The 24716-nt window shown below is 40.0% G+C and overlaps 1 protein-coding gene across 2 annotated transcripts in view; it reads left to right on the top strand.

Moving 5' to 3' along the window:
* LOC124612382 (mitochondrial coenzyme A transporter SLC25A42) overlaps window positions 1-24716 on the top strand; it is a 238953-nt gene that overhangs the window by 184494 nt on the left and 29743 nt on the right. The gene's annotated exons all lie outside the window — the stretch shown is intronic.

Raw genomic sequence — 24716 nt, 5'->3', positions numbered from 1 at the left:
TATTTATATCAGATTCCGTTACCAATAGGAAAAAAAAATTTGTCACTCATTTTGATATTGGATACTAAATCATAGTACCAAATATGATATGCACCAGTAAAAGCTATCGAAACAAGTTCAAATCTAAACTGGTGGATTTTATTTCCATGTGAAACTTATGGCTGAATCATTTTATTTAAAATATTTTGACTGATAATGATTTTGTACTACTCAGATATGAAGATGATCATTAAATGATTAAAACTAGTTATCCTTTATAATATATGCAAGTGAGACTGTGGAACTAATTTTAAGATTAATTTATTTTTGACGGCCTTGTTTCAATTTAAGTTCTTAGTTGGCACAGTTAAAACTGTTGCATCACACATACAGTCCCCAGTGCTTGATTTGTGATGATATTCTGGTACCTCAGATGACTGAAAAGCATTAATAAAATAATGTTTTAAAACCTCTAAATTTACCGCCCCCCCCCCCCCTTGCGCACGTGCCAGAAGATGGTTATAGTACCAGAACCACTTTCTTTTACAAATAAAGCACTGTAATTTCCACATACTTTGCTTACCACATTCTGTTATCAGGTGTGGCATAATATTCTCATATATGGTCAGAATATGGAAGGAAAAGAAAGGGTATCAGAATGATCAGTGGTCACAGAAAGTCACACTGCATTGAGCAGTTTAAAAATGGTTATTAATGTTTTAATCTACCATTTTATACAGAGAAACGTTGAGCAACAAATAGCAAATAACTCGACACATGCTCACCCAAACAGATTCAGTTGTTGGTTGTATCTGGATAGGAGCAATAAGGTTAAGACCCAAATCACACTGTGTTAACAAGGAATTAGTCTATGTAATAGACTACCAAAAGACATAAAGTATACTGCAAAGGTTTGGGGTGAAAAAACTCTGTGCTGGATGGTGGAGTAGGGCAGCTATTTCATTTTATATATCCATAGACAATCAGGATTGTATGGATATTGTTAACATAAGTGTATAAAATGGGTACACAGATTTATAATTATTACAATCGGAATTCATGAATATTGCAACATAAAGAAACATTGTTAAACCGCTTACAAATACATTTGATAATTTTTACATATTTTTATATATTTACATCATTCCAAGTAATCCTTGACAGTATACAAACACTTTTCCAAGAGATATATTTTTTTTAGTGATTTTCTGAAGTTATCTATTTCACTTATGTCTTTGATCCCTTGTGGAAGATTGTTGTACAATATAATTCCATTATATAACATGCTATTTTGAGTTTCTGATTTGGCTTTCCTATAGAGGTGTAAGTGTTGGCTGTGTCTGGTTTCATGTGCATGTACGGAACTGTTTATTGGGAACTGGTCAATGTGTTTTTTTTAAATGTATATTACTGTCTGCAAAATGTATTCACATGGAACTGTCAATATACCCAAAGATTTGAATAACTCCATGCAATGGGATCTATTGCTACTTTTTGTTATGATTCATACGGCCCTTTTTTGCAACTTAAATATTGTTTGTCTGTTCTGCTCTGTTGGTCCGCAGGAGGATATGCCATAACTAATTTTAAAGTTGACATATGCAAAATATGCAGTTCTAGTACATGAACTACTACGCACTGAATTTATTATCCTAAGTGCATAGCATGTTGAAGCTATTCGCTTTCCAAGCACCACATCGTGCTTGGCCCAATTTAGTTGACTGTCGACATGCATGCCTAAAAAATTTTGTTGAGGGTACACATTCTATGTGCTTGTGATTAACTTTTAGCTTGGTACTGTTCGGTTTTCTTTTTAAGTGAAAACTAATACTGTTGGTTTTTTTTTTTTTTTTTTTACATTTAGGGTTAATTTGTTAGTTTCTATCCACTGGCATACATGATCCAGTTTCCTCAGCTTTTTCATTGAGTACACTTGGTGACACAGCTTTGATTAAGATGTTACTGTCATCAGTAAACAGTACTGATTCACCATGTTTGACACTTTATGGATAGTCATTGATGTATATTAAAAAGAGGATTGGGCCCAGCGCACTTTCTTGGGGGACTTCTATATTGATGTATTCTGGGTTTGAAAGGTACGAAAAGGTATGATTGAAGTTCGTGTTAAAATGGACCCTGTTTTGTAGATATGAATGAAACCACTTGTCTGTTACTCCTCTTGCTCGTAGTGCACTTAGTTTGTTTGGCAAAATTATGTGGTCTATTGCATCAAACGCTTTGGTCAAATCAAGGAAGATCCCTGTTATGTGGTGTCCTTTGTGTAGTGCTTTGAGGATAAAATTTGAGAAATGAGCTACAGCTGAATTTGTTGTTTTGCCAGCCCAGAAACCAAATTGCTCTTTACTCAGAATATTGAACTTTAAGTGCCCCACGAGTATGTTTTTCATTATGGTCTCTATGACTTTTGAAAAGGATGTCAGTAACGAGATTGGTCTGTAATTTTCTATGATTTCTGGTCCATTGATAGTGGCCGAGCCAAATATCTCACAAAATAAGCATCAAATGAAAAAACTACAAAGAATGCAACTCGTCTAGCTTCATGGGGGACACCAGATGCCACTATGGTTGGCCCGTTAGATGGCGCTGCCATAGGTCAAACAGATATCAACTGCGTTTTTTAAAAATAGGAACCCCCATTTTTTATTACATATTCGTGTAGTACATAAAGAAATATGAATGTTTTAGTTGGACCACTTTTTTTGCTTTGTGATACATGGCGCTGTAATAGTCACAAACGTATAAGTACGTGGTATCACGTAACGTTCCGCCAGTGCGGACGGTATTTGCTTTGTGATACATTACCCGTGTTAAAATGGACCAATTACGGAAAAGGTCGATATCGTGTTGATGTATGGCTATTGTGATCAAAATTCCCAACGGACATGTGCTATGTATACTGCTCGGTATCCTGGACGACATCATCAAAGTGTCCGGACCATTTGCCGGGTAGTCATGTTATTTAAGGGGATACGGAATCACCTATCCCCGCAATGTTAATATATGCCTACTATAGGGAACATTTTCTCACAAACTACTGGAGACAGAGAGGTAAAAATTTTACTGTATGTGCATTCATATGTTACAACAATACTGAAACAACAGTTTATTGTCAAAGTATTTTCTTACAGAGATATTGTACATTTATTTTTAAGTAAATTTTTTCCATCGCTTTTTACTAGACTATCACCCCTAAGTCTTTTGTAAATCAAGTAATTAAAAAATCGTTGTTTCAGTATGTAATAGGGACCTATGTCACTACGTCATAAAAATTTCAGACTTCTAGGTTGACCAGTACCTGAGATAATGTTCCTAGATGAAGTAAAAAGTAAACTTACGGGAAACGGAGAAAGAAGATTAAAACATTCCTGATCCGTAGCTAATACCCCCTTCACAGTCTTCATAATCATCTTCAAGTCTTCTTTGGCACCCCTCTGCACCTGTCTTGCTTTTTTCACTAATGTCTTGATTATATTATCAGCATGCCTTAGTCTGTGCTGATCTAAAAAGAACATAGCACGTACCGTACGGGAACCAACACACATACCCAACTTTTGAAGGACCTGGCATTTAGTTATATTTCCAAGATTGAAGGTTGCCACAGCATCATACACACCAAAATGTAGTGTATTAATTCCGACAAACACTGTTTTTGGGAGACGATGCCATATCACACTATTCAAGCACTCGTTGGGGTTCTGCGTTTTTCCGTGAAGACATTTCATCAGAAGACTTCTGTCAGCCAGATCTCTGAAAATGGGCTTTATTTCTGCCATGATGGCTGATGGTAGACTGTGGTGGTTAATGTATTTCTCTCCTGTTGTTAGTCCCCTATTGTATTTACACCAGCTGTTTTCACCTTTGGGGCACAAACCATGTTGTGGATGCTCATCCGTGGATGCGGTGTGGAAATATAAAGCCCATATAGCTCTCCTCATTTCTTCAAGATTGCCTGTATTTTGCCTGATTGCAAGGCCATAGCAGTTCTGAATGTGGTCTATTATGGAATCAGTCAATCTTCCTCTGCCATCCAAGGTTTTCCCATCATCTAGTTTTTTCCCTTTCATAACTGATTTTAACCTTCTCAGCCTGGCACCCATTCTCTTCTGCACATGTCCTATACATTCAAGTTTGCTTATATTTACACTGTTCCCATATGGTTTGCTTTCCAAAACTTCTTTGAATGCTTTAGAGTCACCATCTCCCAGATATTTGACATAGCGAACATTATACCACTGTGAAGAGCGATGAAAAATTTTCTTCACCCCAGCAACCTCCATGCCACCACTACTACCATAATAATTAGCAATACAGTCATCACTGTGTTCATTTTTCAGCCTGCCTGTGCACCTACAGTATTTAGACATTATTGCATCAATAACCTTGCCAGTATCAACACTAGTTGCTGTTACAACACCATTGTTGGAGGTGTGGCCCCTTTTCTGCCACGTGCCATCAAACGCCACTGTGAGGTCACGACTGCCGTCATTTTCTTCCACTGCTTCTTCCACAGCAACCTGCATTGACTTCTGTGCTACATCTTCAACTGCAGATCCTAGTACATAATTGTAAGCTTCAAACTTTGAAGGTGCACTTGGAAGATTTAGAACACCACATAGCATATCACCAGCTGCTTTGCCCTTACCAATTGCTCGCAATCCATAAACTAACCTAATATTTACACTATAAAGTTCAGTTTTCTTGTATCCATTATTTACAGTTACTGAAACCGAACTTGGAAACTTACAGCTGTATTTACAAACACTGCATATTAAATTAAACTGGGCAGCCAGGCCAACATGGGATTCTACTTTCAGAGAAACGTTTCCATGACATTTTTTGCAGCACAAACTGTTTTCAAGAGCTTCACACAATATATTCGTATCAATGAGTTCAAAATCTTCATTCCCTCTATCAAGTAAATTATATTTCTCTTCCAAATCTCTTAGTTTTTTATGAGAAGCACTGTTTTCATTTGGTGTAAGTTCGTTCGGCAAATCAGTAATAAGTGGATTCACATTTTCCAACAGTGATGATGATGAACTGCTTTGCTTTGCTAATGAATCATTATTTCTTTTCTTTTGCCAGTTCACACGCTTTTTAAATACTTTTGCTTTAGCTCTAGGCATTTTCACTGCGAAAAATGAAGCACTAAATACGAAATAACTCAACAACAACTACTTTCTTATATCACACTGTTTACAAAACAGTCCCGCCACAAAGTCAAAGAGTAACTTGAGGAAACCAGAGAGAAACATTTTCGGGCAACTAGTGTATAAATAGCCGCTGGAAACCGGGATATTTGAATTCATGTCACTTTAAAGGTACTGCCAAAAAGTTCATGGTCAGCCACGAGAGACGTGTATAACTAAAGCGCAATACCCGATCTCACAAATATATAAAAATAAAATAGTTATAATTGTAGTAGAGCTATGTATGATACGTCATTTTAAAGAGGAAACATGGCAGAATATAATACGCCAATTAAAAAAAATTCGATTTTTTAACCCAAAATCCGATTCCGTATCCCCTTAAGGAAACGGGAAGTTTTTAGCCACATGTGAAATGTCAACCACGACCTGCAACAAATGATGATGCCAAAGTAGGTGTTTTAGCTGCTGTCGTGGCTAATCCACACATCAGTAGCAGACAAATTGCGCGAGAATTGGGAATCTCAAAAACGTCGGTGTTGAGAATGCTACAGCAACATCGATTGCACCCATACCATATTTCTATGCACCAGAAATTGCATGGTGACGACTTTGAACGTCGTGTACAGTTCTGCCACCAGGCACAAGAGATTTTTTGCACGCGTGCTATTTAGCGACGAAGCATCATTCACCAACAGCGGTAACAAAAACCGGCGTAATATGTGCTATTGGGACGTGGAAAATCCATGATGGCTGCGACAAGTGGAACATCAGTGACCTTGGCGGTTTAATGTATGGTGTGGCATTATTGGAGGAAGGATAATTGGCCCCCATTTTATCGATGGCAATCTAAGTAGTGCAATGTTTGCTGATATCCTACATATGTTCTGCCGATGTTACTACAAGATGTATCAGTGCATGACAGAATGGCAATGTACTTCCAACATGATGGATGTCCGGCACATAGCTCGTGTGCGGTTGAAGAGGTATTGAATAGCATATTTCATGACAGGTGGATTGGTCATCGAAGCACCATTACCATGGCCTGCAGGTTCACTGGATCTGATGTCCCCAGATTTCTTTCTGTGGGGAAGGCTGAAGGATATTTGCTATTGTGGTCCACCACCAACACCTGACAACATGCGTCAGTGCATTGTCAACGCATGTGCGAAGATTACGGAAGGCGAATTACTCGCTGTTAACAGGAATGTCGTTACACGTATTGCCAAATGCATTGAGGTTGATGGACATCATTTTGAGCATTTATTGCATTAATGTGGTATTTTACAGGTAATCATGCTGTAACAGCATGTGTTCTCAGAAATGACGTACAACCACAACGGAGGGGTATCTGTTGAGAGGCCAGACAAACGTATGGTTCCTGAAGAGGGGCAGCAGCATTTTCAGTAGTTGCAGGGGCAACAGTCTGGATGATTGACTGATCTGGCCTTGTAACACTAACCAAAACGGCCTTGCTGTGCTGGTACTGCGAACGTCTGAAAGCAAGGGGAAACTACAGCCATAATTTTTCCTGAGGGCATGCAGCATTACTGTATGGATAAATGATGATGGCATCCTCTTGGGTAAAATATTCCGAAGGTAAAATAGTCCCTCATTCAGATCTTTGGGCGGGGACTACTCAAGAGGACGTCGTTATCAGGAGAAATAAAACTGGCATTCTACGGATCGGAGCATGGAGTGCCCGATCCCTTGATTGGGCAGGTAGGTTAGAAAATTTAAAAAGATAAATGGCTAGGTTAAAGTTAGGTATAGTGGGAATTAGTGAAGTTCGGTGGCAGGAGGAACAAGACTTTCGGTCAGGTGAATACAGGGTTATAAATACAAAATCAAATAGAGGCAATGCAGGAGTAGGTTTAATAATGAATAAAAAAAAAAATAGGAGCTCGGGTAAGCTACTACAAATAACATAGTGAACGCATTATTGTGGCCAAGATAGACACGAAGCCCACACCTACGACAGTAGTACAAGTCTATATGCCAACTAGCTCTGCAGATGACAAAGAAATTGGGGAAATGTATGATGAGATAAAAGAAATTATTCAGATAGTGAAAGGAGACAAAAATTTAATAGTTATGGATGATTGGAATTCAATAGTAGGAAAAGGAAGAGAAGGAAACGTAGTAGGTGAATATGGATTGGGGGGGAGAAATGAAAGAGGAAGCTGCCCGGTAGAATTTTGCACAGAGCACAACTTAATCATAGCTAACACTTGGTTCAGGAATCATAAAAGGAGGTTGTATACATGGAATAGTCCTGGAGATACTAGAAGGTATCAGATAGATTATATAATGGTAAGACAGAGATTTAGGAACGAGGTTTTAAATTATAAGACATTTCCAGGGGCAAATGTGGACTCTGACCACAATCTATTGGTTATGAGCTGTAGATTAAAACTGAAGAAACTGCAAAAAGGTGGGAATTTAAGGAGATGGGACCTTGATAAACTGACTAAACCAGAGGTTGTACAGTTTCAGGAAGAGCATAAGCGAACAATTGACAAGAATGGGGGAAGAAATACAGTAGAAGAAGAATGGGTAGCTTTGAGGGGTGAAGTTGTGAAGGCAGCAGAGGATCAAGTAAGTAAAAAGACAAGGGCTAGTAGAAATCCTTGCGTGACAGAAGAAATACTGAATTTAATTGATGAAAGGAGAAAATACAAAAATTTAGTAAATGAAGCAGGCAAAAAGGAATACAAACGTCTCAAAAATGAGATCGACAGGAAGTGAAAAATGGATAAGCAGGGATGGCTAGAGGACAAATGTAAGGATGTAGAGGCATATATCACTAGGGGTAAGATAGATACTGCCTACAGGAAAATTAAAGAGACCTTTGGAGAAAGGAGAACCACTTGCATGAATATCAAGAGCTTTGATGGAAACCCAGTACTAAGCAAAGAAGGGAAAGCAGAAAGGTGGAAGGAGTATATAGAGGGACTATACAAGGGCAATGTACTTGAGGGCAATGTTATAGAAAGGGAAGAGGATGTAGATGAAGATGAAATGGGAGATATGATACTGCGTGAAGAATTTGATAGAGCACTGAAAGACCTAAGTCAAAACAAGGCCCCAGGAGTAGACAACATTCCATTAGAACCACTGACAGCCTTGGGAGAGCCAGTCCTGACAAAACTCTACCATCTGATGAGCAAGATGTATGAAGCAGGCGAAATACCCTCAGACTTCAAGAAGAATATAATAATTCCAGTCCCAAAGAAAGCAGGCGTTGACAGATGTGAAAATTACCGAACAATCAGTTTAATAAGTCACAGCTGCAAAATACTAACGCAAATTCTTTACAGACGAATGGAAAAACTGGTAGAAGCTGACCTCAGGGAAGATCAGTTTGGATTCAGTAGAAATATGGGAACACGTGAGGCAATACTGACCCTAGGACTTATCTTAGAAGCTAGATTAAGAAAAGGCAAACCCATGTTTCTAGCATTTGTAGACTTGGAGAAAGCTTTTGACAATGTTGACTGGAATACTCTCTTTCAAATTCTGAAGGTGGCGGGGATAAACTACAGGGAGCAAAATGCCATTTACAATTTGTACAGAAACCAGATGGCAGTTATAAAAGTCGAGGGGCATGAAAGGGAATCAGTGGTTGGGAAGGGAGTGAGACAGGGTTGTAGCCTCTCCTCGATGTTATTCAATCTGTATATTGAGCAAGCAGTAAAGGAAACAAAAGAAAAGTTCGGAGTAGGTATTAAAATCCATGGAGAAGAAATAAAAACTTTGAGGTTTGCCGATGACATTGTAATTCTATTAGAGACCGCAGGGGACTTGGAAGAGCAGTTGAACGGAATGGACAGTGTCTTGAAAGGAGGGTATAAGATGAACATCAACAAAAGCAAAACGAATATAATGGAATGTAGTCGAATTAAGTCTGGTGATGCTGAGGGAATTAGATTAGGAAATGAGAGGCTTAAAGTAGTAAAGGAGTTTTGCTATTTGGGGAGCAAGATAACTGATGATGGTCGAAGTAGAGAACTTTGTTTTGGTGAACTTCTGTTGTAGTTTGGTTGCTATGTTGCTGAAATATTGATTGGCAATGTTTGCTAGTTTTTTTTGGGGTCATTTATTTTGGTATCATTGTGTTGAAACCGTATGTTTACTGGCTTTAATGTTTTCCTATTAGTTTCCTGTTTGGTTGTTTTTCCATGCCGCTTTGATTTTATTATTAGCTTTTTCTATACATTTGTCGTTCTGGTACATTTTAGCCACTAACAGTACATTTCTATAGATCTTTCTGTAAGAACGATAAGAGTTATGAAATGCTGAATTGTTACAGTAGTTTTTCATTGAGCTAAGGTGCTTAAGGGTTTCAGAGGATTTCCTTACCCAATTAGTTACCCAGCTGTTATTGTTACATGATTTAGTGGTTCTAGAACTTCAGGAAACACTTTTTCAAATCTGAATTTAAATACTGACAGAAACTTTGTAAATTTCCCAATTATAGCAGTTTCTCTGTACACTTCCTCCCAAGTTGTACTGTTAATTAGTGAGGCAAATAGAGCTCTTTTTGAGTGAGAGAAAATCCTACTGTACTTGTGTATTTTAGTGTTATTATCTAATTCTATGCCTAATTTTAATAACTTACTGGACTGGTCCGAGATGCCAAGGTCACCTATGACAATGTCACACCTATCTTTCTCTCTGTCTGTTAGCACATGGTCAGTACTTGATGCTGAATGTCTGGTTGTCCTAGTGGCAGTGTTAATTGATGGTGATATACCATAGGTGTTCATAATGTTCAAAAAACTATTGCACGGCATATCTGAGTTAATCATGTTAATGTTTAGATCTCCACAAATGATGATTTCGCTTTTGGGGCTGGAGACCATATCTAATGCTTGGTTTAACTTTGTAGTGAATGTGTTGATGTCACCACTGGGTGCACGATAAATACATAATGCTGTAACGTCATTTCTAATTGTTTACCTAATCCCCTCCTTCATGTATATGCATGATCCACCACATTTTATAGTGTTTCTGCTGTAGCAAGAGGTTAGACTGTATGAATTTAGTGCTACATTTCTTAATTCTGAACCATTAAACTAATGTTCTGTTATGCAAACAAGTGAGCTGTCAATAGACTGCAGTTCCACTTCTAATTGTTGCACTTTGTTTCTTATGTATTGCGTATTTTGGTGGAAGACTGAGAACCACTGAGCACTGCTTACCTTGTAGTCATCATGTTTCTCTTGCCTTGGTCTAAAAAATCCTTTTGGTGATCAGGTGATACAGTTATCCTACTGATTGATGCACTGGCCACTGTTCCTTCTGTTGGATACACACATTTTCTTGCTGTTTTTACTGAAGATGACTCTAACACTGCCTCTTCCTGTTAAAGTGATGATCTTGGCTGGCTTGTGCTGTGGCTGCGATTGATTTTCTTCTTATGGAGGTGTTACAGTGTTTTTGTATTTCCTTGATCGAAGCTGGCTGTATAGCAATTGTATTTCATGCAGTGTGGTCGTCTTTCTGTATTCGTTTTGTCAGCATTTTGCCGATGGATGATTTCCCAGTGCGATTATAGTGTTTACCATGTTTCGTGAACAGATCTCTTGAGTTGGGAAGCTCAAAGATGTTACATTTGATAAAACTTGTATATTTCACGAAATTGTCTGTTTATTTTTGTAAGCTCCATATTTACAATTGAGTTGTCCTGCAGATCAGGTGTGTGAGGCATGCTTGTCAATACATCCTTGCTTCGACTCATGATTATGACAGTGTCATTCTTAGATAACTCATTTAGTGAATTAATGTTTTTCATTATCTTGGTCAAAGGTGCACTCAGCTTTGTTATTAGATTATCAAGAGCTCACTTGGAAAACCAGTCTTGAGCAACAAAGGGAAAGCTGAAAGGGGGATTGAGTACATAGAGGGTCTATAGAAGTGGAAGATTCTTGAATGCTTCATAGCAGAAATGGAAGAGGACGCAGATGGAGGTCAGATGAGAGATATGATACTGCAATAAAAATTTACCAGAGCACTGAAAGACCTGTATCACAACAATGTCCCAGGAGCAGCTGACTTTCTGTCAGAACTACTGACAGTCTTGGGAGAGCCAGCCGTGACAAAACTCTTCCTCCTGGCTTGACAGATATATGAGACAGGTGAAAGACACTGACTTCAAGAAGAATGTAATATTCCAATTCCAAAGAAAGTAGTTGATGACATGTCAAAATCTCCAAACTATAAGTTTAATAAGTCATGGTTGTAAAATACTACCATGAATTCTTTACAGAAGAACAATGGAAAAACTGACAGAAGCCAACCTCATGGAAGATCAGTTAACATTTAGGAGAAATTGAGGAACAAGCACAGCAATACTGACAGTTTGACTTGTATTGGAAGATAGGATAAGGAAAGGCAAACCTATGTTCATAGCATTTGTAGACCTAGAGCAAGCTTTTTATAATGTTGACTGGAGTACTTTGAAATTCTGAAGTTAGCAACAGTAAAATACAGGGATCAAAAGATTATTTACAACTTTTTACAGAAAGCACACAGCTGTTAGGAGTCGAGGGCATGAAAGTGAAGCAATGGTTGAGAAGGGAGTGAGATAGGGTTGTAGCCTATACCTGATGTTATTCTGTTTGCAGACAGAGCAAGCAGTAAAGGAAACCAAAGAGAAATATGGAGCAGGAGTTAAAGTTTAGGGAGAAGAAATAGAAACTGAAGTTTTCCAATGACACTGAAATTCTGTCAATGACAGCAAAGGACTTGGAGGAGCAGTTTAATCGAATGAACACAATCTTGAAAGGAAGATGTATGATGAACATCAACAAATGCAACACAAGTGTAAGGGAATGAAGTCAAATTACATCTGGTGACACCGAGGAAACTAGATTAGGAAATGAGAGTTGATGAGTTTTGATATTTGGGCAGCAAAATAACAGATAGTGGCCAAAGTAGAGAGGATATAAAATGTAGATTAGCAACTGTGAGAAAAGCATTTATGACGATGAGGAATTTGTTGCTGCAAGTTTAGATTTAGGTGTTAGGAAGTCTTTTTCTGAAAGTATTTGTATGGAGTGTAGCCATGTATGGAAGTGAAACATGGACGATGAACAGTTTAGACGATAAGAGAATAGGAGCTTTTGAAATGTGGTGCAATAGACGAATACAAAAGATTCGATGGGTAGAATACATAACTAATGAGGAGCTACTGAATAGAACTGAGGAAACAAGAAATTTGTTGCACAACCTGACTAGAAGAAGGGATCAGTTGAAAGGACATATTCTGAGTTATCAATGGATCACAAATTAAGTATTGGAGGGAAATGTGTGGGAGGGAGGGTAGGTTGTAGCAGTTATTCATAAATGAACAGGCTTGCACAGGATAGAGGAGCGTGGGGAGTTGCATAAAACCAGTCTTCGGACTGGGGACGACGACGACGACGACGACGAATGTATCTCTCTCTCTCTCTCTCTCTCTCTCTCTCTCTCTCTCTCTCTCTCTCTCTCATACCCATACCCATACACACACACACACACACACACACACACACACACACACACACACACACACACCTGTCCCCCTGTATTGTGCTCATTCGTGTTGGGTCTCGCCCACTCGTCTCATATAGGGTGCCTAAGGGATGCTGCATTCTTGGAATGCTATACAACAATTCAAGCAAATAACATTAGTAGTTTTATTTTTATAAAGCAGACTGACAATACTTAACTTTAATATACAAAGGTTGTGCAAGTGATGGGCAACATGCAACGTAAATCAGAGTTCTTGTTGTACACAACCTTCAAACAAGCAATGGATATGGACCACTACAATGTGATATCATAGCACTCTGTGCTAGGCTTTGCTAATACTCCACTGATGTCCGACCGAGGCTGGCAGGAGTGGCACTTGTATTTACTTCTTGCAGAGATCGCTCCTGTCATTGCGGGGTCCTTGTCAGCAGACTATTAGCTGATGTCACTGCACTGCCTTCTGTGGTCTTGCATTCTTCCTCTTTGTTCCAGTACTTGTAGTTACACCAGAACAATTAGACTGCCAGCTCTTTCCGGCCCACGGTGAGTGCACTGGGGTGAGGTGGGGGCGCAGGTTGGGGTGGGGTATGGGATGGAGAGGGGAAGGAGGTAGGGAGGGGCTTGGGAGGGGGGAAGCATCTCGCAGCTTGTGTGAGAGTGGGGAGCAGTCTTTGGGCTAGCTAGGTATGCAGGTAGAGTGGGCAGATGCCAGATAGCTGAGCGCACATAACTCACTGTAGCCCCCACCCAATTTTGTGTGTGTGTGTGTGTTTTTCCTACAGCTTGAGAAAGGAATTTCATTCTGAAAGCTAGCAAAGCTCTGTCCCTTTTGTTTGTGCGTCTGTCGACAACACAGCAATTCTGCCTTTCAGTGAGTCATCTCTTTATTCCTAAATAATTCATTATTCTCCACCATAACTTTCTGGGTATTTGTAATCGCTGATCCTTGGACACCAGCAAAGATGCTTGCATTTACCAATGGCAGGTTATGGCCATGTTGCTTTGAAACACGTGATATTCCATCTATGTTTAATGCAGCACATGCCTTCTACATCTACATCTACATCTACATGACTACTCTGCAATTCACATTTAAGTGCTTGGCAGAGGGTTCATCGAACCACGATCATACTATCTCTCTACCATTTCACTCCCGAACAGCGCACGGGAAAAACGAACACATAAACCTTTCTGTTCGAGCTCTGATTTCTCTTATTTTATTTTGATGATCATTCCTACCTATGTAGGTTGGGCTCAACAAAATATTTTCGCATTCGGAAGAGAAAGTTGGTGACTGAAATTTCGTAAATAGATCTCGCCGCGACGAAAAACGTCTTTGCTTTAATGATTTCCATCCCAATTCGCGTATCATATCTGCCACACTCTCTCCCCTATTACGTGATAATACAAAACGAGCTGCCCTTTTTTTTGCACCCTTTCGATGTCCTCCATCAATCCCACCTGGTAAGGATCCCACACCGCGCAGCAATATTCTAACAGAGGACGTACAAGTGTAGTTTAAGCGGTCTCTTTATTGGACTTGTTGCATCTTCTAAGTGTCCTGCCAATGAAACGCAACCTTTGGCTCACCTTCCCCACAATATTATCTATGTGGTCTTTCCAACTGAAGTTGTTCGTAATTTTAACACCCAGGTACTTAGTTGAATTGACAGCCTTGAGAATTGTACTATTTATCGAGTAATCGAATTCCAACGGATTTCTTTTGGAACTCTTGTGGATCACCTCACACTTTTCCTTATTTAGCATCAACTGCCACCTACTACACCACACAGCATTTTTTTCTAAATCGCTTTGTAACTGATACTGGTCTTCGGATGACCTTACTAGACGGTAAATTACAGCATCATCTGCGAACAACCTAAGAGGACTGCTCAGATTGTCATCCAGGTCATTTATATAGATCAGGAACAGCAGAGGTCCCAGGACACTTCCCTGGGGAACACCTGATATCACTTCAGTTTTACTCGATGATTTGCCGTCTATTATTATTGCATTGGTATCCTGTACCTTGAGTGATTATGCTCCAGTGTGTTGAAAAGTGAAAACCTGCAATTGTATGATTTCTTGTCAGTTTATGACACCCACAACTTGAGAAGGAAATCACTCCAGCATGAGTCACTCTGTTCTTTGTGCTACTCTGACAGAGACACGCTTCAGTAAGTGAAGTTCAAGAAGTAAACAATAATTCTCAATCCAGTCAGAAAACCATATAAAGTAATTTCACACACACTAGCAGGAGCAGTTTGCAGGTGCAGCTCAGTAGCACAATGGATGTGGAGGGTTTTTTTATTTAAAAAAATGCCATACCCTCACAGGTAGTGGCGGCTGTTAAGGAGCAAAGTCCTTCTCAGCCTGGGGTTGGTTAATCCTGTTGGGACACTGCCTACTTGGTTGTTAGTTTTGTTCTGGCTCGTGCTATTTTTTAGTAAGATTTTGCTAAATCTATGTAGTGGAATTCCTCATCCTGGTATTCCCCTTACAACTGGGGAAAACCACAGAAACCCCAGTCGGGATGGCACTGGATTTTCATCTTCTGATCTCTGTGAGTTTCTAAAGTTAGGTTTCTAGTCTGATTGATATTCTAGTGATAAGTGGATTTTGTCTGCTGTTTATGGAATTTTGTTCTAGATTGTGGATTGTGGATTATGCCTATATTGACTGAGTATGTGTGTATCGTATGGTTTGTTTTGGTTAACTCTATTCCTAATCTCTAGTGTGTGGTGAGGCTGGTCAGGGGGGAGATGCGACGAGTCATTGCACTTCACTTCACTTCACTGAATTATTATTATTATTTTTTTTTAAATTGGGGAATGTTCTTTGGATTGCATGTGCGATGAAGTCTGGGGGTAAGGGTATCTGAATTGGGTAATTCTGAACTCTTAGATTGGTCTGCAGATTAGGTCTTTCATGATCCCTTCCCTGCTTACTCTGTTCCAGCCATATTTGGCACATTATGGAGTTATCTAAATTAGGGCGGGTCTTGGTGCCCTCATAGACTAGATCATTTGCTGTGGTGTAGTGCAGCTTCCCAGCTAGTCTCGGGTTTTGGCGGTCGAATGCGGCCATTCTGTCATACTGTGCTTTGGAGGCTGTCCACAGGCAGGCACGTACTCAAGGATTGGTCTGACGAATGATCTGTAGGTATGTAGTACTGCGTCTGGGCTGGCACCCCCAAATTTGGAGCTGATTAATTTCACCAGATTCATCCTTTGTTTAGATTTGTTTATACTGTTCTCTGCTTCCATGACAATGTGGAGTTGAGTGTCACCCCTAAGTATTTGGTGCTCTGGACAGGGTTTAGACTCTCGTGCCATAAGGTTATAGAGAGCTCATTATGTTTTAGCCTGACACTTTGTGTTAAGTTCTGGTGCCTGAATAGTAGCAGCTGGCTTTTTGTAGGGTTAGGTTTGATGCACCATTTGGCCATTTACTGCACTAGTTGGGGGATGTAGGATGTAATTTAGGGTCTTTGCTTCCTCTACAGAGTGTGCTGTGCACCAATAGGTGGTGTCGTCTGCATAGAGGGTGAAGTGTTCATTCCACCTGTTAGGGCAAGGGATGTGAGCTGTGAATAAACTGTAAAGTGTGGGTGAGAAAACTCCCCTTGCACTACTCCAGCTGTGGGACAGAATTTGTCTGCGAGTTTGTTTCCAACCGATACTGTCGCTGTTCTGTGGGTTATTATGGAGATTGTGAGGCATATGAAGTGTGGAGGGCAGTTTTACATGGCCATTTTAAATGCCAACCCACAGTGCCACACCTTCTCGAATGCTCGTTCGATGTCTAGGAATAGTGCCAGTACGCAGTCACCTCTGTTTTGGGCTTCCATTGTGGTGCTGACGTGTCTGATGATGGGGTCCATAGTTGAGTGATCTTGTCTGAAACCAGCTTGTCCTGGTGGGAGGGTATTTAGTTTGTTAATAAATTTGTGGATTCTGTTGTTTAGGTAGTGCTAGTGCAATTTCCTCTTTGGTAATTGGCGCCAGAACCTTTGCATGTCCTTCTGTGAGGGCTGTCTGGGTGTTGAGCACGTTATCTAGACCTTCTTAGATTTCTCTAGCGAATGAGTCATCGAATAGAGGGTCAATTGGGTGACTGTGGACCTCCTTCAGGACCACACTAAACACTTGCACTTTCTGGTAGTCATTGGCTGCAATGCCTTGTGGGGTGACAAGAGCAGCCCTGGGAGAGATGCTACCAGGAGCTCCTGTTATTTGCTTAAAGGTTTTCCAAAATTTTGCTGGCTCTCTGGGGTTAAGTTTGTCACATTCGCTTTGCCAGCAGTCCGTCCTCCAGCATTTTAGATTGTCATTGACAGTTGTGTTAAGTCTATTCCACTCAGTCTTTAAGGTGGGGTCACCTGTCCTTTTAAATAGTCTTAGTAGTTGTCTTTTTAGTTTTATTGTGGAGAGGATGTTTTGTGGAATTGCCTCTGTTTTGGTCCTGATTGTTTTGGTGGGGACAGATTCTTCGATAGCCAGCTCGTAGGTTCTGACTATTTGTTCATTGAAGTTGTCCAAGTAATCTGGTGAGTTGATGTTGGCGGTGGGGAGTTTTTCGTCAAGGATGTTGGCGAATTTTTTCAGTTCATTTTCATGTAAAGTCTGATACTCTTGGGGCGTCGAATTTGCATTTTTTGGTGCCAAGAGATGTGGTGTCGAAGAGATGGGGAATGTGGTCACTCCCTGTGCTTGGGCCAACTCTGCAGGCGGTGCAGTAATTCGCCAAAGTGTCACTGCAGAAGATGTAGTGCGGTATGGAGGAACCAATATGGTTGATGTAGGTAGGGGATATCGTTATGTGGCCACACTAGTGGTAATTGATCTGAGTGTTCTTCAAGAGTCCTGCCTTTTGCTGTTGTGACTCTGACTCCTAAAGCATGGCTTCTGGCATTGAAGTTGCGCGCGTGTGAGCAAGATATACACAAGGGGGATAGTAGCAAAAAATGTAGATTGGGAGGAGTAAGCAGGAAAAAACTCATCTCCTGCCACATAGACAAATAGCTGCTCCTGAGGTGTTATTCTGCTGAATTTCTCTCTCAGTATATGCATACGTTGTGTGCACACAAGTGTGACATAATGGCATACTCGTTATGTACATGTTCAAATGCCGTACTAATGCGAACACATTAACTTCGAGATCTGCCAACAGGATCGTCCCTGAATAGACAGTCCAACAGTAAATAATGTGTTAGGCAGGCAAGAGTATAGTGGATTAAACATGGTACAATGCCACATAAGCCATGGTGCATAGAGTGAAGAATTGAGCTTCGTATTTAATAAGTGTGATGTGAACCAAATGTCTCGACAGAAGGTACTGTATGGGAAATGCGTATGTTCTGAAAAGAGGGCTATTACACATTGTCATAGGATTTGTGAAAATAAGAGTTTGGTTAAGTTTTGTGCGTGATGTGGTGCCAATCGACTGTTTCTGTGTTTGCATCCTCATTTTACGCAAAAGTGACATAAGTCATGGGATATTTCCTTTTGCATGCCTTACAGCTGCAACTCAATGTAACATGGACTCAACAAGTCGTTGGAAGTCCCCTGCAGAAATATTGAACTGTGGTGCCGCTGTAGCTGCCCCCGTAGTTGTGAATATGCTGCCAGTGCAGGATTTCATGCACAAACTGACCTCTCGACTGTGTCCCATAAATGTTCAATGGGATTCATGTTGGGCAATTTATGGTGGACAAATCATTCACTCAAATTATCTAGAATGTTCTTCAAACCAACCACGAATAATTGTGGCCCAGTGACATGGCGTGTTGTCATCCATTAAATTCCATTGTTCGGGAACATGAAGTCCATGATTGGCTGAAAACGGTCTCAAAGTAGTCAATGATTGGTTCAGTCAGACTACAGGACCCAGCCCAGTCCATGTAAAAAAAGCCCACACTATTATGGGGTCACCATCAACTTGCACAGTGCCTTGTTCACAATCTGTGTCAATGGTTTTGTGAGACCTGTGCCACACGTAAATTCTAAAATTAGGACTTATCTGACCAGGCCACAGTTTTCCAGTCACCCAGGTGTCCAACCGATATGGTCACAAGCTCAGGAGAAGTGCTATGAGCAAAGGCACTTGCATTGGTCATCTGCTGCCATAGTCCATTAACACCAAGTTTTGCCATACTGTCCTAACAGGTAGGCTCCTTGTAAGTCCCACATTGACTGCTGCAGTTTTTTCACGCAGTGTTGCTTGTCTACAAGAATGAAAATAATCAATTATTGATAATATAATATAAGCAGATAGATAAGAGATCTAGTCACCAAGCAACGGCAGGGAAACACTCATACAAAAGGATTTAACCTTTACAAGATTGTGGAGCCAGTGGCTCTTTCTTCTGGCAGAAGAGTTGATGGGGAAGCAAGAGGGGTGAAGGAAAAGAACTGAAGAGGTTTAGGGAAAGGGGTACAGTTCAGAAAAATCACCCAGAAGCCTGGGGCAGGGGAGACTTACCCATCCAGTAGGTCACTGGTTCCAAAAGCAACTAAAAGTTAACCAGTGATTAAGTGAAGGACATGGTCACTGTGCTGTCCATGATGAGATGTAAGGCCTGAAGTTCGGTGTTCTCAGCACACATAGTGGATATTGAAGTATTGAATTACCTAATGATTTCTGAAATGGAATGTCTGGTGTCTAGCACAAACTACCATTCCATGTTCAGAGTCTGTTAATTCCAGCCATGTGTCCCTAATGACATTGGAAACCTTTTCACATGGATCACACAAGTGCAACTAACAGCTCCGCAAGTGCAATGCTCTTTTTTGCCTTGTGTACATGATACTACTGCCATCTGTATATGTGCATGCTACTATCCCTAGACGTTTGTCATCTCATTGTAGCCCAACTACAAACAGCATATTTGTTGGCATGGACCAATCAAAACAGCATTTTGTATGTGTTTTTGTAAGTTGATAATTATTGTATTTGTTTTAATACATTTGTTGTTGTTGTTATTGTCGTCGTCGTCGTTGTTGTCAGCCCCAGTCCGAAGACTGATTTTATGCAACTCCCCATGCTCCTCTATCCTGTGCAAGCCTGTTCATTTCTGAATAACTGCTACAACCTACCCCCCCCTCAAATTTCTTGTCTCCCCAGTTCTATTCAGTAGCTCCTCATTAGTTATGTGATCTACCCATCGAATCTTTTGTATTCGTCTGTTGCACCACATTTCAAAAGCTCCTATTCTCTTATTGTCTAAACTATTCATCGTCCATGTTTCACTTCCATACATGGCTACACTCCATACAAATACTTTCAGAAAAAGACTTCCTAACACCTAAATCTAAACTTGCAGCAACAAATTCCTCATCGTCATAAATGCTTTTCTCGCAGTTGCTAGTCTACATTTTATATCCTCTCTACTTTGGCCACTATCTGTTATTTTGCTGCCCAAATATCAAAACTCATCAACTCTCATTTCCTAATCTAGTTTCCTCGGTGTCACCAGATGCAATTTGACTTCATTCCCTTACACTTGTGTTGCATTTGTTGATGTTCATCATACATCTTCCTTTCAAGATTGTGTTCATTCGATTAAACTGCTCCTCCAAGTCCTTTGCTGTCATTGACAGAATTTCAGTGTCATTGGAAAACTTCAAAGTTTCTATTTCTTCTCCCTAAACTTTAACTCCTGCTCCATATTTCTCTTTGGTTTCCTTTACTGCTTGCTCTGTCTGCAAACAGAATAACATCAGGTATAGGCTACAACCCTATCTCACTCCCTTCTCAACCATTGCTTCACTTTCATGCCCTCGACTCCTAACAGCTGTGTGCTTTCTGTAAAAAGTTGTAAATAGTCTTTTGATCCCTGTATTTTACTGTTGCTAACTTCAGAATTTCAAAGTACTCCAGTCAACATTATAAAAAGCTAGCTCTAGGTCTACAAATGCTATGAACATAGGTTTGCCTTTCCTTATCCTATCTTCTAATACAAGTCAAACTGTCAGTATTGCTGTGCTTGTTCCTCAATTTCTCCGAAATGTTAACTGATCTTCCATGAGGTTGGCTTCTGTCAGTTTTTCCATTGTTCTTCTGTAAAGAATTCATGGTAGTATTTTACAACCATGACTTATTAAACTTATATTTTGGAGATTTTGACATGTCATCAACTACTTTCTTTGGAATTGGAATATTACATTCTTCTTGAAGTCAGTGTCTTTCACCTGTCTCATATATCTGTCAAGCCAGGAGGAAGAGTTTTGTCACGGCTGGCTCTCCCAAGACTGTCAGTAGTTCTGACAGAAAGTCAGCTGCTCCTGGGACATTGTTGTGATACAGGTCTTTCAGTGCTCTGGTAAATTTTTATTGCAGTATCATATCTCTCATCTGACCTCCATCTGCGTCCTCTTCCATTTCTGCTATGAAGCATTCAAGAATCTTCCACTTCTATAGACCCTCTATGTACTCAATCCCCCTTTCAGCTTTCCCTTTGTTGCTCAAGACTGGTTTTCCAAGTGAGCTCTTGATAATCTAATAACAAAGCCGAGTGCACCTTTGACCAAGATAATGAAAAACATTAATTCACTAAATGAGTTATCTAAGACTGACACGGTCATAATCGTGGGTGGAAGCAATAGCAGTTTGATGAGAAAGAAGAACAGTGGAGCCCATTCAGGAAATCACGGCTGTGAATAGGCGGTGGTGCAAGGCCGGTATGATGCAAAGTAATAATGTCTGCCACGTTTGTTCTCCAGGGATGAACACACAAGCCTATTGTTAAAATGTGGTATGGAGGGGGGAGGGGGGGCTTCTTACTTTCAGAGAAAATTATAATGTATAAACGTTGGCTGACCTAGTTATCAAAATTGTATATGTTCAGTGTCATGTTGTCAGCCCCTACAATGTTGTAATTTAAGTACAGAGTTGTGCAAATGTGCAGTAGTCACTCAGAACTATGTTAAAAAGAAAAAGAGGTACTGATTAGTATGGTGTATGGTGGTGTGCATCTATATTTGTGAGTAATTAATGAGTATGATACAATGAACAGTAATGATATGATGTTAATCAGTATAGTGATTGCACCTATAGTTGCGCGCGCGCTCTCTCTCTCTCTCTCTCTCTCTCTCTCTCTCTCTCTCTCTCTCTCTCTCTCTGTGTGTGTGTGTGTGTGTGTGTGTGTGTGTGTGTGTGTGTGTGTGTGTGTGTGTGTGTGTGTGTGTGTCCCTCGATAGTATTCATTAAGGATTAGACAGCTATCCCATGGGATGCATCATAAAGGAGTTAACGTCAGCTATTTACTACCAGTAAATGTGTCCAGGAAATAAATCCATGTGTTACTTTAAATGTTTTTATGTCTTGAGCTAGTTTGCAACTTGTAATATTTCATATTGAGATTTTTCTGTCATCTTGATGTGACTCTGTTATGACTACTGGGCAAATAATAAGGGGTAATGAGAACCTCGGTCAGAGACAGTGGAAAATATTTCCCAGAACAGGCACCCACATAATCAGGCAGACAGAAGATTGATAACTATTCTTGCAACCTCTGGCATACACGGTGAAATACACACAACAATTGAAAATAAAAATATAACATAAGAGCAAAATAATTGTTGTACCACAGGCAAGTATTTCATGGTGGCAGGCACAGTAAGGTACTTCGTGAAGAAACTGTTGCCCATCTTAGAGAAGGAGAAGGTAAAGAGACTGATACAGGTAGCATAGCAGTGGCAGCTCAGCACAACATTCAGTAACAACTTACACAAGTGTAGAGAAACAATCAACAAATCACCATACTGATCCTTGGTGGAATCAGATAGGGAAGTTGAAGAAGTTATATCCCTCAATTTGAGTTCTCTGTTAACACAGCAGAATGAAAGATAACAAGATAGTAGAGGAGACCACAATAGCAAACTGAAAGGAAGCACTGCTGTGACCAGCTGGAACATTCATATTGCTAGTCACATCTCACAATTTGAAAGTTCCTGCAGAATCAATTAAACAAACCAGTAGAGTGGATCTACTCTCCTGACTGAAGGGCATACGGATGTCTGAACCGCAACAGAAATCTATATCATGGTTGTGGTTGCAAAGTCCTTTTCTTCTCATATTCTGGGCATGGGGTGTTAAGTCTCACAGTGACTGTGCTGTTACAGTAGATGGGGTTGGTGCAACCTGCCCATGATGGGGCTTCAACCTACGAAAATGAAAAATTACTGAACCAACTGCAGTTCAGTGTTGACTGGTCCCATAAGTCATGTGATATGGTAGGCACCTTTGTAGGTTGGAAAGAATTTCTTAATTTTCCCTTTCTTAATTGCTGGGTTCCATACCAACACCTAGTTATCCTTGTCAATATGGATGCATCACTGCTGTCCTCCTACCACTGTACCTGTCAGGAAGTTGCCTTGATTTTTTATTTATTTATTTTTTTTTTTTTTTATGTCGAACTCTTCTCCAAATCATTTTAAGATGCCATGTCAAATTTCTTAATTCTTTTCAATCAGTATCCAGTGGCAGTTTAAAAATATCTGAGTGGAGCTCATCAGGCAGCCATAAACCACCAAATACAGTGTGTGCTCCATGGACCCAAGTCTCCTGTTGTAAACAAGCTGGACATTAGGAATATATCTGCCCAATCAGAATATGCTTTGCTCACATAGTAGGATAACATTCAGATGATGGTAAATGTTTAATACAGCCATTAATTAGCCTGAGGGTTGAAGGGGATGGCCCTCCATTTTTTAATTCTGAGAAGTTTACATATTTGTACAAATAACAAGGACATAAAATTTTTTTCTTGTTCAGCTAATTTGGTGCAGGACATCGAAAGGTAGCACCATGTGATTCACAAATGCTTTAGCCATGGTCTCTACTGTTATGTTGACAATTGGTGCTAGCACTGAGTAGCAATAAAAATGATCAATAATAGAAATATTGTACTTTTTTTCACTCTTTCAGAGAGGAAAGGACCCATTATATCGGAGGCCAGTATTTCAAAGTGCCTAGAGGCCTCTGGCAAGGTCTGTAACTTAATTCAAAGTAGTGCCTGATGTCACCTCTGTGTACACGGCAAGCACATGCTTATATACTTTTTTTTACATCATGAAGCTGACCTTGTCACCAATAGCAGTTAGCATTTTTAGCCCTTTTGGCACTATGGCAAGCTTGGGTGCTATGACAGTGTTGCACAATGATAAAATATTGAAATGACTTTGGTAGTACTAACCAGTTTCGAAGAGTGGTTTAGTCGCACAATATACCATCTTCAGGCACAAAATCTGGTAACACAACACATTGCTTACAATCGGAAACCTTTCTCTGAGCATCTTTCAATTCTGTTATGAACACTTTGTCCTCTTGTATCACTCAGGCCTTTCTACAGAGGCGATCTGCATTCTCATTTAATTTTTTTTTTTATTAATGTGAGAACTTCATAGTCGTACTCCACTGATTTAAGACCAACGTGTCAAACAGCTGCTGGGGTCTTTCAGGTTCAAGAGCCATAGGAGGGCAGTGTGGCCAGTTACCATGATGAATTTCCTGCCACATAATTAACGTTTAACAGTTAACACCAAACATCAGGAATAACAACTGTTTTTTCCCAGGTTCTACTGTTAATTTTAGTCTTGTTGAGCTGACAAGAAGCATAACAAATAGTTTTCCCTTCACCAATGTGGTACTGGCTTAGGATAACATCTATGGTGAAATCCAAAGTGTAACAGGAAAGCATATATGGCTTTCCAGAGTCAGGTTATACCAGTAAAGGTGAACTTCTCAATACCCCTCTAAACGCTTTGCAAAGCAGTTCCACATTCTGCAGTCCATTCCAAAGTTACTCCTATCAGCAACAATCTGGTTAAAGGTTTAGTAAAGGTAACACAGTCCTTAACAAATCTTGATGATAATTCATCAGCCCAATGAAACTCTGTAATCCCTTTACGTTAGTAGGGGCAGGGAAATTGTTTATGGCTTCTGTCAACCATGGATCTGACTTTACTCTGGCTAATAATGTGTTCTACGTCCTGAACTTGTAACTCTTCAAAGGAACATTTTCCCAGCTTCAAACTTAAATGGGTGTTT

This window comes from Schistocerca americana, chromosome 1 (genome assembly GCF_021461395.2).
Source record: "Schistocerca americana isolate TAMUIC-IGC-003095 chromosome 1, iqSchAmer2.1, whole genome shotgun sequence".
Lineage (NCBI taxonomy): Eukaryota > Metazoa > Arthropoda > Insecta > Orthoptera > Acrididae > Schistocerca > Schistocerca americana.
Note: the sequence above shows the minus strand (reverse complement) of the source record. Positions and strands in the feature narration are given on the sequence as shown.